This window comes from Hyla sarda, chromosome 8, assembly GCF_029499605.1.
Source record: "Hyla sarda isolate aHylSar1 chromosome 8, aHylSar1.hap1, whole genome shotgun sequence".
Classification (NCBI taxonomy): Eukaryota; Metazoa; Chordata; class Amphibia; order Anura; family Hylidae; genus Hyla; species Hyla sarda.
Window position 1 is genome coordinate 117,808,092 of NC_079196.1, and position 17,777 is coordinate 117,825,868.

The 17,777-nt window shown below is 43.3% G+C and overlaps 10 pseudogenes; all 10 read left to right on the plus strand.

Annotated features, from left to right (window-relative positions):
• Positions 1–1,395: 1,395 nt before the first annotated feature.
• Positions 1,396–1,659, plus strand: LOC130288511 (U2 spliceosomal RNA; annotated as a pseudogene).
• Positions 1,660–3,114: 1,455 nt separating this feature from the next.
• LOC130287390 (U2 spliceosomal RNA) lies at positions 3,115–3,378 on the plus strand (annotated as a pseudogene).
• Positions 3,379–4,840: 1,462 nt separating this feature from the next.
• On the plus strand, positions 4,841–5,104 carry LOC130288512 (U2 spliceosomal RNA; annotated as a pseudogene).
• A 1,462-nt stretch (positions 5,105–6,566) lies between these two features.
• Positions 6,567–6,830, plus strand: LOC130289569 (U2 spliceosomal RNA; annotated as a pseudogene).
• Positions 6,831–8,284: 1,454 nt separating this feature from the next.
• LOC130288226 (U2 spliceosomal RNA) lies at positions 8,285–8,549 on the plus strand (annotated as a pseudogene).
• A 1,463-nt stretch (positions 8,550–10,012) lies between these two features.
• On the plus strand, positions 10,013–10,276 carry LOC130286197 (U2 spliceosomal RNA; annotated as a pseudogene).
• Positions 10,277–11,737: 1,461 nt separating this feature from the next.
• LOC130287391 (U2 spliceosomal RNA) lies at positions 11,738–12,001 on the plus strand (annotated as a pseudogene).
• A 1,461-nt stretch (positions 12,002–13,462) lies between these two features.
• LOC130289315 (U2 spliceosomal RNA) lies at positions 13,463–13,726 on the plus strand (annotated as a pseudogene).
• Positions 13,727–15,180: 1,454 nt separating this feature from the next.
• Positions 15,181–15,444, plus strand: LOC130287392 (U2 spliceosomal RNA; annotated as a pseudogene).
• Positions 15,445–16,905: 1,461 nt separating this feature from the next.
• Positions 16,906–17,170, plus strand: LOC130289237 (U2 spliceosomal RNA; annotated as a pseudogene).
• Positions 17,171–17,777: the final 607 nt, after the last annotated feature.

Here is a 17,777-nt window from a genome sequence, read left to right on the forward strand (position 1 = left end):
TGGAGACCAAAATGATGAGTTGCACTGACTGGTTTATGAACGTCTATTCATTTAGCATTTTAATGACCATGTTTGCACACTGATTGGTGTAAAAAAATAAAATAAAACTAAATAATAATAATCTAGCACACCTGTGCAGGTTTGACATGACATGACAGGTAGCTGTCTTGTGGGTGGTGCTGAATCCTGTTAAATGACATGAGGGTCTCATGCCTATACACAAGGGTGTGTCATTGCTGTTGCTTGACCATGCATTGGTTTCTGTGGTCAGTGAATGATAAAAACAAAATTTACCATCCATTGATGGATGGGAAATCCGCCATGAGGCATTTGTTTTTAGAAACTGCTGCTCACAACCAATGTTGCAATGGAGTGTCTCCATCTGCTGGTGGTATTGGAAAGGCATTAGTGCTATGACAGGGTCTGAAGAAGAAGAAGAAGAAGACGGAAAAAAATATATATAAAAAGAAAAAGAGAGAGAGAGAGAGACTGACTTAGTGAGCGAGTGAGTGAGAGAGTGAGAGTGAGTGAGAGTGAATGAGTGAGTGAGTGATTGAGTGAGTGAGTGAGTGAGTGAGAACAAATGAGTTAAAGCAAGTGAGTGAGAGAGATCGAATGAATGAAAGTCTGAATGACAGAAAGAAAAAAGGATGAAGAAAGAAGCATGAAGAAAAAAAAATGTATATGGAGTTGCTGACATGAGTGCAATCTACAAAGCCGTTGAGGCTGATCCTCATGGGAGGATTATTGCACCAGGACCCTTAGCACTTTTAAAATGCCATTCAATGCCACGGGCTAGATGTAAACTGCAGATGACCATGTTGTGGTAGTTACCATGGATACCCAAGTGATGTGTGAGCTAACACATAGGCCCAACAGATTCCAAGAAGGCCAGAATCACCAGCGGCACCACCATCGATTGTCAGGTCACCCGGATTCAGCAAATACCAGAGTCCAAAATGATGCAGGTTTATACTGTTAATTTTCAGTTTATCGTTACAGTTGGTGTTATTCCATGTCGGAAGGGACGCAGCTACAGCCAGTGGGGTAACTAGAGACAGGCAGGCAGCTATGTGCAACAAAGGTAGGCGTGTTGTTTTCATATGCAGATCTGAAATATTGTCTTATATGCAAGAGGAGGAGTGATGGGGGTTCAGGCAAAAGCCAGGCTATGGATTGCATTGCTAAATGCTCCATCAGAGTGCAATGGTCGCCTGTCCTTTTTTTAAGTGATGATGTGGGTTTAGCCTGTGCTGTATGTATGTATGGGTGGCTGACTGCCACCCACCCAGAAAGTGTATGGGAGGCTGGTTGGCTGCCAGCCTTCCTTCCATTCCTATGAGTAATGTGAGTGCTCATGAAGGGGACATGGTTGGGTCCTCCCCTTTCCCGGTTATCTCCTCTAGGCCTTTTGGCTTAGATCAAGTGTAAAAAAAGAAAGGATCTTGCGACAGATCGCATCCTGAGGCACGTTTTTTTTTGTGTGAATACTTGCACTTGGGTGACTTGTGAGCACATACTGATACATACGTTCCCTATCTGGGGACCATAAATTAAATGGATTTTTGAGAAAGGGAGCTGATTTGGAAGCTTGCTTCTGTCGCCCTATGCATTGACCCGATGTGGCAGTATCTTCGGGTAGTGAACAGTGCACCACCCCATTCCAGTGTTAAACAAGAAAGATTCTCATTTAATCCTCCGTGGGTGAGAATTTGAGTTTGAGAATTGGAGACCAAAATGATGAGTTGCACTGACTGGTTTATGAACGTCTATTCATTTAGCATTTTAATGACCATGTTTGCACACTGATTGGTGTAAAAAAATAAAATAAAACTAAATAATAATAATCTAGCACACCTGTGCAGGTTTGACATGACATGACAGGTAGCTGTCTTGTGGATGGTGCTGAATCCTGTTAAATGACATGAGGGTCTCATGCCTATACACAAGGGTGTGTCATTGCTGTTGCTTGACCATGCATTGGTTTCTGTGGTCAGTGAATGATAAAAACAAAATTTACCATCCATTGATGGATGGGAAATCCGCCATGAGGCATTTGTTTTTAGAAACTGCTGCTCACAACCAATGTTGCAATGGAGTGTCTCCATCTGCTGGTGGTATTGGAAAGGCATTAGTGCTATGACAGGGTCTGAAGAAGAAGAAGAAGAAGACGGAAAAAAATATATATAAAAAGAAAAAGAGAGAGAGAGAGAGAGACTGACTTAGTGAGCGAGTGAGTGAGAGAGTGAGAGTGAGTGAGAGTGAATGAGTGAGTGAGTGATTGAGTGAGTGAGTGAGTGAGAACAAATGAGTTAAAGCAAGTGAGTGAGAGAGATCGAATGAATGAAAGTCTGAATGACAGAAAGAAAAAAGGATGAAGAAAGAAGCATGAAGAAAAAAACATGTATATGGAGTTGCTGACATGAGTGCAATCTACAAAGCCATTGAGGCTGATCCTCATGGGAGGATTATTGCACCAGGACCCTTAGCACTTTTAAAATGCCATTCAATGCCACGGGCTAGATGTAAACTGCAGATGACCATGTTGTGGTAGTTACCATGGATACCCAAGTGATGTGTGAGCTAACACATAGGCCCAACAGATTCCAAGAAGGCCAGAATCACCAGCGGCACCACCATCGATTGTCAGGTCACCCGGATTCAGCAAATACCAGAGTCCAAAATGATGCAGGTTTATACTGTTAATTTTCAGTTTATCGTTACAGTTGGTGTTATTCCATGTCGGAAGGGACGCAGCTACAGCCAGTGGGGTAACTAGAGACAGGCAGGCAGCTATGTGCAACAAAGGTAGGCGTGTTGTTTTCATATGCAGATCTGAAATATTGTCTTATATGCAAGAGGAGGAGTGATGGGGGTTCAGGCAAAAGCCAGGCTATGCATTGCTAAATGCTCCATCAGAGTGCAATGGTCGCCTGTCCTTTTTTTAAGTGATGATGTGGGTTTAGCCTGTGCTGTATGTATGTATGGGTGGCTGACTGCCACCCACCCAGAAAGTGTATGGGAGGCTGGTTGGCTGCCAGCCTTCCTTCCATTCCTATGAGTAATGTGAGTGCTCATGAAGGGGACATGGTTGGGTCCACCCCTTTCCCGGTTATCCCCTCTAGGCCTTTTGGCTTAGATCAAGTGTAAAAAAAGAAAGGATCTTGCGACAGATCGCATCCTGAGGCACGTTTTTTTTTGTGTGAATACTTGCACTTGGGTGACTTGTGAGCACATACTGATACATACGTTCCCTATCTGGGGACCATAAATTAAATGGATTTTTGAGAAAGGGAGCTGATTTGGAAGCTTGCTTCTGTCGCCCTATGCATTGACCCGATGTGGCAGTATCTTCGGGTAGTGAACAGTGCACCACCCCATTCCAGTGTTAAACAAGAAAGATTCTCATTTAATCCTCCGTGGGTGAGAATTTGAGTTTGAGAATTGGAGACCAAAATGATGAGTTGCACTGACTGGTTTATGAACGTCTATTCATTTAGCATTTTAATGACCATGTTTGCACACTGATTGGTGTAAAAAAATAAAATAAAACTAAATAATAATAATCTAGCACACCTGTGCAGGTTTGACATGACATGACAGGTAGCTGTCTTGTGGGTGGTGCTGAATCCTGTTAAATGACATGAGGGTCTCATGCCTATACACAAGGGTGTGTCATTGCTGTTGCTTGACCATGCATTGGTTTCTGTGGTCAGTGAATGATAAAAACAAAATTTACCATCCATTGATGGATGGGAAATCCGCCATGAGGCATTTGTTTTTAGAAACTGCTGCTCACAACCAATGTTGCAATGGAGTGTCTCCATCTGCTGGTGGTATTGGAAAGGCATTAGTGCTATGACAGGGTCTGAAGAAGAAGAAGAAGAAGACGGAAAAAAATATATATAAAAAGAAAAAGAGAGAGAGAGAGAGACTGACTTAGTGAGCGAGTGAGTGAGAGAGTGAGAGTGAGTGAGAGTGAATGAGTGAGTGAGTGATTGAGTGAGTGAGTGAGTGAGTGAGAACAAATGAGTTAAAGCAAGTGAGTGAGAGAGATCGAATGAATGAAAGTCTGAATGACAGAAAGAAAAAAGGATGAAGAAAGAAGCATGAAGAAAAAAAAATGTATATGGAGTTGCTGACATGAGTGCAATCTACAAAGCCGTTGAGGCTGATCCTCATGGGAGGATTATTGCACCAGGACCCTTAGCACTTTTAAAATGCCATTCAATGCCACGGGCTAGATGTAAACTGCAGATGACCATGTTGTGGTAGTTACCATGGATACCCAAGTGATGTGTGAGCTAACACATAGGCCCAACAGATTCCAAGAAGGCCAGAATCACCAGCGGCACCACCATCGATTGTCAGGTCACCCGGATTCAGCAAATACCAGAGTCCAAAATGATGCAGGTTTATACTGTTAATTTTCAGTTTATCGTTACAGTTGGTGTTATTCCATGTCGGAAGGGACGCAGCTACAGCCAGTGGGGTAACTAGAGACAGGCAGGCAGCTATGTGCAACAAAGGTAGGCGTGTTGTTTTCATATGCAGATCTGAAATATTGTCTTATATGCAAGAGGAGGAGTGATGGGGGTTCAGGCAAAAGCCAGGCTATGGATTGCATTGCTAAATGCTCCATCAGAGTGCAATGGTCGCCTGTCCTTTTTTTAAGTGATGATGTGGGTTTAGCCTGTGCTGTATGTATGTATGGGTGGCTGACTGCCACCCACCCAGAAAGTGTATGGGAGGCTGGTTGGCTGCCAGCCTTCCTTCCATTCCTATGAGTAATGTGAGTGCTCATGAAGGGGACATGGTTGGGTCCTCCCCTTTCCCGGTTATCTCCTCTAGGCCTTTTGGCTTAGATCAAGTGTAAAAAAAGAAAGGATCTTGCGACAGATCGCATCCTGAGGCACGTTTTTTTTTGTGTGAATACTTGCACTTGGGTGACTTGTGAGCACATACTGATACATACGTTCCCTATCTGGGGACCATAAATTAAATGGATTTTTGAGAAAGGGAGCTGATTTGGAAGCTTGCTTCTGTCGCCCTATGCATTGACCCGATGTGGCAGTATCTTCGGGTAGTGAACAGTGCACCACCCCATTCCAGTGTTAAACAAGAAAGATTCTCATTTAATCCTCCGTGGGTGAGAATTTGAGTTTGAGAATTGGAGACCAAAATGATGAGTTGCACTGACTGGTTTATGAACGTCTATTCATTTAGCATTTTAATGACCATGTTTGCACACTGATTGGTGTAAAAAAATAAAATAAAACTAAATAATAATAATCTAGCACACCTGTGCAGGTTTGACATGACATGACAGGTAGCTGTCTTGTGGGTGGTGCTGAATCCTGTTAAATGACATGAGGGTCTCATGCCTATACACAAGGGTGTGTCATTGCTGTTGCTTGACCATGCATTGGTTTCTGTGGTCAGTGAATGATAAAAACAAAATTTACCATCCATTGATGGATGGGAAATCCGCCATGAGGCATTTGTTTTTAGAAACTGCTGCTCACAACCAATGTTGCAATGGAGTGTCTCCATCTGCTGGTGGTATTGGAAAGGCATTAGTGCTATGACAGGGTCTGAAGAAGAAGAAGAAGAAGACGGAAAAAAATATATATAAAAAGAAAAAGAGAGAGAGAGAGAGACTGACTTAGTGAGCGAGTGAGTGAGAGAGTGAGAGTGAGTGAGAGTGAATGAGTGAGTGAGTGATTGAGTGAGTGAGTGAGTGAGTGAGAACAAATGAGTTAAAGCAAGTGAGTGAGAGAGATCGAATGAATGAAAGTCTGAATGACAGAAAGAAAAAAGGATGAAGAAAGAAGCATGAAGAAAAAAAAATGTATATGGAGTTGCTGACATGAGTGCAATCTACAAAGCCGTTGAGGCTGATCCTCATGGGAGGATTATTGCACCAGGACCCTTAGCACTTTTAAAATGCCATTCAATGCCACGGGCTAGATGTAAACTGCAGATGACCATGTTGTGGTAGTTACCATGGATACCCAAGTGATGTGTGAGCTAACACATAGGCCCAACAGATTCCAAGAAGGCCAGAATCACCAGCGGCACCACCATCGATTGTCAGGTCACCCGGATTCAGCAAATACCAGAGTCCAAAATGATGCAGGTTTATACTGTTAATTTTCAGTTTATCGTTACAGTTGGTGTTATTCCATGTCGGAAGGGACGCAGCTACAGCCAGTGGGGTAACTAGAGACAGGCAGGCAGCTATGTGCAACAAAGGTAGGCGTGTTGTTTTCATATGCAGATCTGAAATATTGTCTTATATGCAAGAGGAGGAGTGATGGGGGTTCAGGCAAAAGCCAGGCTATGGATTGCATTGCTAAATGCTCCATCAGAGTGCAATGGTCGCCTGTCCTTTTTTTAAGTGATGATGTGGGTTTAGCCTGTGCTGTATGTATGTATGGGTGGCTGACTGCCACCCACCCAGAAAGTGTATGGGAGGCTGGTTGGCTGCCAGCCTTCCTTCCATTCCTATGAGTAATGTGAGTGCTCATGAAGGGGACATGGTTGGGTCCACCCCTTTCCCGGTTATCCCCTCTAGGCCTTTTGGCTTAGATCCAGTGTAAAAAAAGAAAGGATCTTGCGACAGATCGCATCCTGAGGCACGTTTTTTTTTGTGTGAATACTTGCACTTGGGTGACTTGTGAGCACATACTGATACATACGTTCCCTATCTGGGGACCATAAATTAAATGGATTTTTGAGAAAGGGAGCTGATTTGGAAGCTTGCTTCTGTCGCCCTATGCATTGACCCGATGTGGCAGTATCTTCGGGTAGTGAACAGTGCACCACCCCATTCCAGTGTTAAACAAGAAAGATTCTCATTTAATCCTCCGTGGGTGAGAATTTGAGTTTGAGAATTGGAGACCAAAATGATGAGTTGCACTGACTGGTTTATGAACGTCTATTCATTTAGCGTTTTAATGACCATGTTTGCACACTGATTGGTGTAAAAAAATAAAATAAAACTAAATAATAATAATCTAGCACACCTGTGCAGGTTTGACATGACATGACAGGTAGCTGTCTTGTGGGTGGTGCTGAATCCTGTTAAATGACATGAGGGTCTCATGCCTATACACAAGGGTGTGTCATTGCTGTTGCTTGACCATGCATTGGTTTCTGTGGTCAGTGAATGATAAAAACAAAATTTACCATCCATTGATGGATGGGAAATCCGCCATGAGGCATTTGTTTTTAGAAACTGCTGCTCACAACCAATGTTGCAATGGAGTGTCTCCATCTGCTGGTGGTATTGGAAAGGCATTAGTGCTATGACAGGGTCTGAAGAAGAAGAAGAAGAAGACGGAAAAAAATATATATAAAAAGAAAAAGAGAGAGAGAGACTGACTTAGTGAGCGAGTGAGTGAGAGAGTGAGAGTGAGTGAGAGTGAATGAGTGAGTGAGTGATTGAGTGAGTGAGTGAGTGAGAACAAATGAGTTAAAGCAAGTGAGTGAGAGAGATCGAATGAATGAAAGTCTGAATGACAGAAAGAAAAAAGGATGAAGAAAGAAGCATGAAGAAAAAAAAATGTATATGGAGTTGCTGACATGAGTGCAATCTACAAAGCCGTTGAGGCTGATCCTCATGGGAGGATTATTGCACCAGGACCCTTAGCACTTTTAAAATGCCATTCAATGCCACGGGCTAGATGTAAACTGCAGATGACCATGTTGTGGTAGTTACCATGGATACCCAAGTGATGTGTGAGCTAACACATAGGCCCAACAGATTCCAAGAAGGCCAGAATCACCAGCGGCACCACCATCGATTGTCAGGTCACCCGGATTCAGCAAATACCAGAGTCCAAAATGATGCAGGTTTATACTGTTAATTTTCAGTTTATCGTTACAGTTGGTGTTATTCCATGTCGGAAGGGACGCAGCTACAGCCAGTGGGGTAACTAGAGACAGGCAGGCAGCTATGTGCAACAAAGGTAGGCGTGTTGTTTTCATATGCAGATCTGAAATATTGTCTTATATGCAAGAGGAGGAGTGATGGGGGTTCAGGCAAAAGCCAGGCTATGGATTGCATTGCTAAATGCTCCATCAGAGTGCAATGGTCGCCTGTCCTTTTTTTAAGTGATGATGTGGGTTTAGCCTGTGCTGTATGTATGTATGGGTGGCTGACTGCCACCCACCCAGAAAGTGTATGGGAGGCTGGTTGGCTGCCAGCCTTCCTTCCATTCCTATGAGTAATGTGAGTGCTCATGAAGGGGACATGGTTGGGTCCACCCCTTTCCCGGTTATCCCCTCTAGGCCTTTTGGCTTAGATCAAGTGTAAAAAAAAGAAAGGATCTTGCGACAGATCGCATCCTGAGGCACGTTTTTTTTTGTGTGAATACTTGCACTTGGGTGACTTGTGAGCACATACTGATACATACGTTCCCTATCTGGGGACCATAAATTAAATAGATTTTTGAGAAAGGGAGCTGATTTGGAAGCTTGCTTCTGTCGCCCTATGCATTGACCCGATGTGGCAGTATCTTCGGGTAGTGAACAGTGCACCACCCCATTCCAGTGTTAAACAAGAAAGATTCTCATTTAATCCTCCGTGGGTGAGAATTTGAGTTTGAGAATTGGAGACCAAAATGATGAGTTGCACTGACTGGTTTATGAACGTCTATTCATTTAGCGTTTTAATGACCATGTTTGCACACTGATTGGTGTAAAAAAATAAAATAAAACTAAATAATAATAATCTAGCACACCTGTGCAGGTTTGACATGACATGACAGGTAGCTGTCTTGTGGGTGGTGCTGAATCCTGTTAAATGACATGAGGATCTCATGCCTATACACAAGGGTGTGTCATTGCTGTTGCTTGACCATGCATTGGTTTCTGTGGTCAGTGAATGATAAAAACAAAATTTACCATCCATTGATGGATGGGAAATCCGCCATGAGGCATTTGTTTTTAGAAACTGCTGCTCACAACCAATGTTGCAATGGAGTGTCTCCATCTGCTGGTGGTATTGGAAAGGCATTAGTGCTATGACAGGGTCTGAAGAAGAAGAAGAAGAAGAAGAAGAAGACGGAAAAAAATATATATAAAAAGAAAAAGAGAGAGAGAGACTGACTTAGTGAGCGAGTGAGTGAGAGAGTGAGAGTGAGTGAGAGTGAATGAGTGAGTGAGTGATTGAGTGAGTGAGTGAGTGAGAACAAATGAGTTAAAGCAAGTGAGTGAGAGAGATCGAATGAATGAAAGTCTGAATGACAGAAAGAAAAAAGGATGAAGAAAGAAGCATGAAGAAAAAAAAATGTATATGGAGTTGCTGACATGAGTGCAATCTACAAAGCCGTTGAGGCTGATCCTCATGGGAGGATTATTGCACCAGGACCCTTAGCACTTTTAAAATGCCATTCAATGCCACGGGCTAGATGTAAACTGCAGATGACCATGTTGTGGTAGTTACCATGGATACCCAAGTGATGTGTGAGCTAACACATAGGCCCAACAGATTCCAAGAAGGCCAGAATCACCAGCGGCACCACCATCGATTGTCAGGTCACCCGGATTCAGCAAATACCAGAGTCCAAAATGATGCAGGTTTATACTGTTAATTTTCAGTTTATCGTTACAGTTGGTGTTATTCCATGTCGGAAGGGACGCAGCTACAGCCAGTGGGGTAACTAGAGACAGGCAGGCAGCTATGTGCAACAAAGGTAGGCGTGTTGTTTTCATATGCAGATCTGAAATATTGTCTTATATGCAAGAGGAGGAGTGATGGGGGTTCAGGCAAAAGCCAGGCTATGGATTGCATTGCTAAATGCTCCATCAGAGTGCAATGGTCGCCTGTCCTTTTTTTAAGTGATGATGTGGGTTTAGCCTGTGCTGTATGTATGTATGGGTGGCTGACTGCCACCCACCCAGAAAGTGTATGGGAGGCTGGTTGGCTGCCAGCCTTCCTTCCATTCCTATGAGTAATGTGAGTGCTCATGAAGGGGACATGGTTGGGTCCACCCCTTTCCCGGTTATCCCCTCTAGGCCTTTTGGCTTAGATCAAGTGTAAAAAAAGAAAGGATCTTGCGACAGATCGCATCCTGAGGCACGTTTTTTTTTGTGTGAATACTTGCACTTGGGTGACTTGTGAGCACATACTGATACATACGTTCCCTATCTGGGAACCATAAATTAAATGGATTTTTGAGAAAGGGAGCTGATTTGGAAGCTTGCTTCTGTCGCCCTATGCATTGACCCGATGTGGCAGTATCTTCGGGTAGTGAACAGTGCACCACCCCATTCCAGTGTTAAACAAGAAAGATTCTCATTTAATCCTCCGTGGGTGAGAATTTGAGTTTGAGAATTGGAGACCAAAATGATGAGTTGCACTGACTGGTTTATGAACGTCTATTCATTTAGCATTTTAATGACCATGTTTGCACACTGATTGGTGTAAAAAAATAAAATAAAACTAAATAATAATAATCTAGCACACCTGTGCAGGTTTGACATGACATGACAGGTAGCTGTCTTGTGGGTGGTGCTGAATCCTGTTAAATGACATGAGGGTCTCATGCCTATACACAAGGGTGTGTCATTGCTGTTGCTTGACCATGCATTGGTTTCTGTGGTCAGTGAATGATAAAAACAAAATTTACCATCCATTGATGGATGGGAAATCCGCCATGAGGCATTTGTTTTTAGAAACTGCTGCTCACAACCAATGTTGCAATGGAGTGTCTCCATCTGCTGGTGGTATTGGAAAGGCATTAGTGCTATGACAGGGTCTGAAGAAGAAGAAGAAGAAGAAGACGGAAAAAAATATATATAAAAAGAAAAAGAGAGAGAGAGACTGACTTAGTGAGCGAGTGAGTGAGAGAGTGAGAGTGAGTGAGAGTGAATGAGTGAGTGAGTGATTGAGTGAGTGAGTGAGTGAGTGAGAACAAATGAGTTAAAGCAAGTGAGTGAGAGAGATCGAATGAATGAAAGTCTGAATGACAGAAAGAAAAAAGGATGAAGAAAGAAGCATGAAGAAAAAAAAATGTATATGGAGTTGCTGACATGAGTGCAATCTACAAAGCCGTTGAGGCTGATCCTCATGGGAGGATTATTGCACCAGGACCCTTAGCACTTTTAAAATGCCATTCAATGCCACGGGCTAGATGTAAACTGCAGATGACCATGTTGTGGTAGTTACCATGGATACCCAAGTGATGTGTGAGCTAACACATAGGCCCAACAGATTCCAAGAAGGCCAGAATCACCAGCGGCACCACCATCGATTGTCAGGTCACCCGGATTCAGCAAATACCAGAGTCCAAAATGATGCAGGTTTATACTGTTAATTTTCAGTTTATCGTTACAGTTGGTGTTATTCCATGTCGGAAGGGACGCAGCTACAGCCAGTGGGGTAACTAGAGACAGGCAGGCAGCTATGTGCAACAAAGGTAGGCGTGTTGTTTTCATATGCAGATCTGAAATATTGTCTTATATGCAAGAGGAGGAGTGATGGGGGTTCAGGCAAAAGCCAGGCTATGGATTGCATTGCTAAATGCTCCATCAGAGTGCAATGGTCGCCTGTCCTTTTTTTAAGTGATGATGTGGGTTTAGCCTGTGCTGTATGTATGTATGGGTGGCTGACTGCCACCCACCCAGAAAGTGTATGGGAGGCTGGTTGGCTGCCAGCCTTCCTTCCATTCCTATGAGTAATGTGAGTGCTCATGAAGGGGACATGGTTGGGTCCACCCCTTTCCCGGTTATCCCCTCTAGGCCTTTTGGCTTAGATCAAGTGTAAAAAAAGAAAGGATCTTGCGACAGATCGCATCCTGAGGCACGTTTTTTTTTGTGTGAATACTTGCACTTGGGTGACTTGTGAGCACATACTGATACATACGTTCCCTATCTGGGGACCATAAATTAAATGGATTTTTGAGAAAGGGAGCTGATTTGGAAGCTTGCTTCTGTCGCCCTATGCATTGACCCGATGTGGCAGTATCTTCGGGTAGTGAACAGTGCACCACCCCATTCCAGTGTTAAACAAGAAAGATTCTCATTTAATCCTCCGTGGGTGAGAATTTGAGTTTGAGAATTGGAGACCAAAATGATGAGTTGCACTGACTGGTTTATGAACGTCTATTCATTTAGCGTTTTAATGACCATGTTTGCACACTGATTGGTGTAAAAAAATAAAATAAAACTAAATAATAATAATCTAGCACACCTGTGCAGGTTTGACATGACATGACAGGTAGCTGTCTTGTGGGTGGTGCTGAATCCTGTTAAATGACATGAGGGTCTCATGCCTATACACAAGGGTGTGTCATTGCTGTTGCTTGACCATGCATTGGTTTCTGTGGTCAGTGAATGATAAAAACAAAATTTACCATCCATTGATGGATGGGAAATCCGCCATGAGGCATTTGTTTTTAGAAACTGCTGCTCACAACCAATGTTGCAATGGAGTGTCTCCATCTGCTGGTGGTATTGGAAAGGCATTAGTGCTATGACAGGGTCTGAAGAAGAAGAAGAAGAAGAAGACGGAAAAAAATATATATAAAAAGAAAAAGAGAGAGAGAGACTGACTTAGTGAGCGAGTGAGTGAGAGAGTGAGAGTGAGTGAGAGTGAATGAGTGAGTGAGTGATTGAGTGAGTGAGTGAGTGAGTGAGAACAAATGAGTTAAAGCAAGTGAGTGAGAGAGATCGAATGAATGAAAGTCTGAATGACAGAAAGAAAAAAGGATGAAGAAAGAAGCATGAAGAAAAAAAAATGTATATGGAGTTGCTGACATGAGTGCAATCTACAAAGCCGTTGAGGCTGATCCTCATGGGAGGATTATTGCACCAGGACCCTTAGCACTTTTAAAATGCCATTCAATGCCACGGGCTAGATGTAAACTGCAGATGACCATGTTGTGGTAGTTACCATGGATACCCAAGTGATGTGTGAGCTAACACATAGGCCCAACAGATTCCAAGAAGGCCAGAATCACCAGCGGCACCACCATCGATTGTCAGGTCACCCGGATTCAGCAAATACCAGAGTCCAAAATGATGCAGGTTTATACTGTTAATTTTCAGTTTATCGTTACAGTTGGTGTTATTCCATGTCGGAAGGGACGCAGCTACAGCCAGTGGGGTAACTAGAGACAGGCAGGCAGCTATGTGCAACAAAGGTAGGCGTGTTGTTTTCATATGCAGATCTGAAATATTGTCTTATATGCAAGAGGAGGAGTGATGGGGGTTCAGGCAAAAGCCAGGCTATGGATTGCATTGCTAAATGCTCCATCAGAGTGCAATGGTCGCCTGTCCTTTTTTTAAGTGATGATGTGGGTTTAGCCTGTGCTGTGTGTATGTATGGGTGGCTGACTGCCACCCACCCAGAAAGTGTATGGGAGGCTGGTTGGCTGCCAGCCTTCCTTCCATTCCTATGAGTAATGTGAGTGCTCATGAAGGGGACATGGTTGGGTCCACCCCTTTCCCGGTTATCCCCTCTAGGCCTTTTGGCTTAGATCAAGTGTAAAAAAAGAAAGGATCTTGCGACAGATCGCATCCTGAGGCACGTTTTTTTTTGTGTGAATACTTGCACTTGGGTGACTTGTGAGCACATACTGATACATACATTCCCTATCTGGGGACCATAAATTAAATGGATTTTTGAGAAAGGGAGCTGATTTGGAAGCTTGCTTCTGTCGCCCTATGCATTGACCCGATGTGGCAGTATCTTCGGGTAGTGAACAGTGCACCACCCCATTCCAGTGTTAAACAAGAAAGATTCTCATTTAATCCTCCGTGGGTGAGAATTTGAGTTTGAGAATTGGAGACCAAAATGATGAGTTGCACTGACTGGTTTATGAACGTCTATTCATTTAGCGTTTTAATGACCATGTTTGCACACTGATTGGTGTAAAAAAATAAAATAAAACAAAATAATAATAATCCAGCACACCTGTGCAGGTTTGACATGACATGACAGGTAGCTGTCTTGTGGGTGGTGCTGAATCCTGTTAAATGACATGAGGGTCTCATGCCTATACACAAGGGTGTGTCATTGCTGTTGCTTGACCATGCATTGGTTTCTGTGGTCAGTGAATGATAAAAACAAAATTTACCATCCATTGATGGATGGGAAATCCGCCATGAGGCATTTGTTTTTAGAAACTGCTGCTCACAACCAATGTTGCAATGGAGTGTCTCCATCTGCTGGTGGTATTGGAAAGGCATTAGTGCTATGACAGGGTCTGAAGAAGAAGAAGACGGAAAAAAATATATATAAAAAGAAAAAGAGAGAGAGAGAGACTGACTTAGTGAGCGAGTGAGTGAGAGAGTGAGAGTGAGTGAGAGTGAATGAGTGAGTGAGTGATTGAGTGAGTGAGTGAGTGAGTGAGAACAAATGAGTTAAAGCAAGTGAGTGAGAGAGATCGAATGAATGAAAGTCTGAATGACAGAAAGAAAAAAGGATGAAGAAAGAAGCATGAAGAAAAAAAAATGTATATGGAGTTGCTGACATGAGTGCAATCTACAAAGCCGTTGAGGCTGATCCTCATGGGAGGATTATTGCACCAGGACCCTTAGCACTTTTAAAATGCCATTCAATGCCACGGGCTAGATGTAAACTGCAGATGACCATGTTGTGGTAGTTACCATGGATACCCAAGTGATGTATGAGCTAACACATAGGCCCAACAGATTCCAAGAAGGCCAGAATCACCAGCGGCACCACCATCGATTGTCAGGTCACCCGGATTCAGCAAATACCAGAGTCCAAAATGATGCAGGTTTATACTGTTAATTTTCAGTTTATCGTTACAGTTGGTGTTATTCCATGTCGGAAGGGACGCAGCTACAGCCAGTGGGGTAACTAGAGACAGGCAGGCAGCTATGTGCAACAAAGATAGGCGTGTTGTTTTCATATGCAGATCTGAAATATTGTCTTATATGCAAGAGGAGGAGTGATGGGGGTTCAGGCAAAAGCCAGGCTATGGATTGCATTGCTAAATGCTCCATCAGAGTGCAATGGTCGCCTGTCCTTTTTTTAAGTGATGATGTGGGTTTAGCCTGTGCTGTATGTATGTATGGGTGGCTGACTGCCACCCACCCAGAAAGTGTATGGGAGGCTGGTTGGCTGCCAGCCTTCCTTCCATTCCTATGAGTAATGTGAGTGCTCATGAAGGGGACATGGTTGGGTCCACCCCTTTCCCGGTTATCCCCTCTAGGCCTTTTGGCTTAGATCAAGTGTAAAAAAAGAAAGGATCTTGCGACAGATCGCATCCTGAGGCACGTTTTTTTTTGTGTGAATACTTGCACTTGGGTGACTTGTGAGCACATACTGATACATACGTTCCCTATCTGGGGACCATAAATTAAATGGATTTTTGAGAAAGGGAGCTGATTTGGAAGCTTGCTTCTGTCGCCCTATGCATTGACCCGATGTGGCAGTATCTTCGGGTAGTGAACAGTGCACCACCCCATTCCAGTGTTAAACAAGAAAGATTCTCATTTAATCCTCCGTGGGTGAGAATTTGAGTTTGAGAATTGGAGACCAAAATGATGAGTTGCACTGACTGGTTTATGAACGTCTATTCATTTAGCGTTTTAATGACCATGTTTGCACACTGATTGGTGTAAAAAAATAAAATAAAACTAAATAATAATAATCTAGCACACCTGTGCAGGTTTAACATGACATGACAGGTAGCTGTCTTGTGGGTGGTGCTGAATCCTGTTAAATGACATGAGGGTCTCATGCCTATACACAAGGGTGTGTCATTGCTGTTGCTTGACCATGCATTGGTTTCTGTGGTCAGTGAATGATAAAAACAAAATTTACCATCCATTGATGGATGGGAAATCCGCCATGAGGCATTTGTTTTTAGAAACTGCTGCTCACAACCAATGTTGCAATGGAGTGTCTCCATCTGCTGGTGGTATTGGAAAGGCATTAGTGCTATGACAGGGTCTGAAGAAGAAGAAGAAGAAGACGGAAAAAAATATATATAAAAAGAAAAAGAGAGAGAGAGAGAGAGACTGACTTAGTGAGCGAGTGAGTGAGAGAGTGAGAGTGAGTGAGAGTGAATGAGTGAGTGAGTGATTGAGTGAGTGAGTGAGTGAGAACAAATGAGTTAAAGCAAGTGAGTGAGAGAGATCGAATGAATGAAAGTCTGAATGACAGAAAGAAAAAAGGATGAAGAAAGAAGCATGAAGAAAAAAAAAATGTATATGGAGTTGCTGACATGAGTGCAATCTACAAAGCCGTTGAGGCTGATCCTCATGGGAGGATTATTGCACCAGGACCCTTAGCACTTTTAAAATGCCATTCAATGCCACAGGCTAGATGTAAACTGCAGATGACCATGTTGTGGTAGTTACCATGGATACCCAAGTGATGTGTGAGCTAACACATAGGCCCAACAGATTCCAAGAAGGCCAGAATCACCAGCGGCACCACCATCGATTGTCAGGTCACCCGGATTCAGCAAATACCAGAGTCCAAAATGATGCAGGTTTATACTGTTAATTTTCAGTTTATCGTTACAGTTGGTGTTATTCCATGTCGGAAGGGACGCAGCTACAGCCAGTGGGGTAACTAGAGACAGGCAGGCAGCTATGTGCAACAAAGGTAGGCGTGTTGTTTTCATATGCAGATCTGAAATATTGTCTTATATGCAAGAGGAGGAGTGATGGGGGTTCAGGCAAAAGCCAGGCTATGGATTGCATTGCTAAATGCTCCATCAGAGTGCAATGGTCGCCTGTCCATTTTTTAAGTGATGATGTGGGTTTAGCCTGTGCTGTATGTATGTATGGGTGGCTGACTGCCACCCACCCAGAAAGTGTATGGGAGGCTGGTTGGCTGCCAGCCTTCCTTCCATTCCTATGAGTAATGTGAGTGCTCATGAAGGGGACATGGTTGGGTCCACCCCTTTCCCGGTTATCCCCTCTAGGCCTTTTGGCTTAGATCAAGTGTAAAAAAAGAAAGGATCTTGCGACAGATCGCATCCTGAGGCACGTTTTTTTTTTGTGTGAATACTTGCACTTGGGTGACTTGTGAGCACATACTGATACATACGTTCCCTATCTGGGGACCATAAATTAAATGGATTTGTGAAAAAGGGAGCTGATTTGGAAGCTTGCTTCTGTCGCCCTATGCATTGACCCGATGTGGCAGTATCTTCGGGTAGTGAACAGTGCACCACCCCATTCCAGTGTTAAACAAGAAAGATTCTCATTTAATCCTCCGTGGGTGAGAATTTGAGTTTGAGAATTGGAGACCAAAATGATGAGTTGCACTGACTGGTTTATGAACGTCTATTCATTTAGCGTTTTAATGACCATGTTTGCACACTGATTGGTGTAAAAAAATAAAATAAAACTAAATAATAATAATCTAGCACACCTGTGCAGGTTTGACATGACATGACAGGTAGCTGTCTTGTGGGTGGTGCTGAATCCTGTTAAATGACATGAGGGTCTCATGCCTATACACAAGGGTGTGTCATTGCTGTTGCTTGACCATGCATTGGTTTCTGTGGTCAGTGAATGATAAAAACAAAATTTACCATCCATTGATGGATGGGAAATCCGCCATGAGGCATTTGTTTTTAGAAACTGCTGCTCACAACCAATGTTGCAATGGAGTGTCTCCATCTGCTGGTGGTATTGGAAAGGCATTAGTGCTATGACAGGGTCTGAAGAAGAAGAAGACGGAAAAAAATATATATAAAAAGAAAAAGAGAGAGAGAGAGAGACTGACTTAGTGAGCGAGTGAGTGAGAGAGTGAGAGTGAGTGAGAGTGAATGAGTGAG